Consider the following 2,154-nt stretch of genomic DNA (forward strand, 5'->3'; position numbering starts at 1 on the left):
GTGGATGGCTCAAGAAAAAACAAGAAACTTCATCCTGGCAGCGAGAGCCACAGCGATGGAAAGAACACCTTTTGCACATTTCCTTTGTTTTAGCAGTATTTATTCTACCATTAGACAGTAAAGAATGTATGTATATTTACTGTGCATAGACACAATGTAAAGATGGCTGACTTGGTCTTTTAACTTGCCTTCAGAACTTTCCTCCTGATTCAGCGGGTGAAAAGGATGACTTTTGAGACGTCCTTGTAGCGTTGTTTTTAATCTGACATGTTTGTGTGTAACAGAGCAGAGAAAGAGGGAGAGTTTAACAGTTTATTAAAGTCAACTAAGCATGCTTGGTCTATTCTATAAACATTCACACCTGGGACCAGCTCTGTGGTCTTGTACTGTCAGGGTCGGACGTTAAGCAGCTCAACGGGAGCAGTTGGTCCTCAGCCACCTGGCTTTCACACACATTGTTTTATTGGATAACTCTAACCAATTTATGTCGGAAGGGCGAGTCACCCTTACAACAAATGGTTGGCAGTTTAATCCATGGATACGCATGTTTTAGTGTCCTTGAGCTGGATACTAAACCCCACGTTTCTCCTGATGGCCAGGCCAGACTCTTTCATGGCATTTCCGCTATTATTGGTGTACGAATGGGTAAATAAGAGGCCAATTATTAAGCTTTTTGTCCGGGAAGGTTGAAAGGCGCCTCATAAATGCAGTCCAACTTTTTATTTTTCAACCTCAATAAATTGTTTTCTCAACATTAGCCTATGGAAATAATGTTCTATGGGAGCCCTTCTGCAGCAGCTGTTATTGGCAGAGTTACTCATTCACCTTCCCTACCTATATTTTGCCAGATGTGACCGTTCAGTCACAGTGCTTCTTCTGTAACATCTCAAATGTGTGTGTGTGTACTACGCTCCCAAGTGTGTGCAAGTTACTGTCTTTATCTATGCATGTCCTCGGTTCAGTTTAATTAACAGAGGCCATGTGAACAGATCCCATCGGGGTCAAGGTGATCGAGGCGACTGAGCAGGTGGAAAATCGATGAGATTGGCTCTCACAGAGCGTATCGACCACTGGTCAAACACAGCCACTATTGATTGACGTGTTTACAGCGGAAGTGTGTTTATGTGTGGAGTTCATGTGTTGAACACACATTAGGTACAGATAGAGAAAGAGAAGTGATCCCTGCTAGGACAGATCACCTTTGTATACATTTTCAAAGTTCTGGATATCAAATATGATCCTCTCTTGAATTCACAAACTGTCCAGGAAAGAAAACGCAGATGATGCAAACATGTTTCATCATTTTACTTCGCTCCTCAGATCAAGTATGAGTTGCACAAAAATACCTGAACTCTCAGCTATTCATCATGCAGGCCCCAGGCATTGGGAGAGAGATGCATAACATAAGATAGGGAGAGAGAGGCTATGGAGACTATTGAAGAAGGGTGCGAGACGGGAAGAGGGAGGCGAGACGGACTAGGGAGTGGATTAAGTAGCTTTGAAAAGACTGGTTTCCACACACACATATAAACCCCCTGTGAAAACACAAGCTAATTATTAAGAAAACAAACGGGGAACCGCAGCGACGTGCCAACGCACACAGATCCCCGGCAGAGTAATTGTGCGTGAGCTATTTGGGCCGAAAACAGCACGATGTGGTGCTCTTCCTCAGCACAGCCAAGCAGAATGAACAACATCTGTTCCTGGGATAGGGTTTGAAAACAAGCAACAAGGAGGAGGCTCTCTTTTTTTATTCCGTCCTTTTATATCATTACTGCGATTCAATGGTGTCTGACGAAAGACAGTAGTTATCTTTTTATTAAGTCACTCCGAAAAAACAAAGGAGAGTCCAAGCATTTGTGGGTTTTCTGCTTCCCTTTGCTACATTAGCATGCTACCGCTAAAATTGAGGTCATTAACAAAAACAGTCGTTCTGCTATAAAGGGATCCCATCATCATCATGAATGGCCAAAGCTCATAAAAGCTTGGCTTCAATACAATGCTATCACTCCCAACGAGGCCCAGAACTTGGACAGGGTTAGTATGGGGTGGAAAAAAAACCTTCAGTGTTTTCAAATAGGCCCTGAATGTTTCTGTATTGCCTTCTTTCATGCATGATTAAGTTATACAATCTGAGAGGCTTTTTGCGCGTCC

This window comes from Notothenia rossii (genome assembly GCF_949606895.1).
Source record: "Notothenia rossii genome assembly, chromosome: 6".
Lineage (NCBI taxonomy): Eukaryota > Metazoa > Chordata > Actinopteri > Perciformes > Nototheniidae > Notothenia > Notothenia rossii.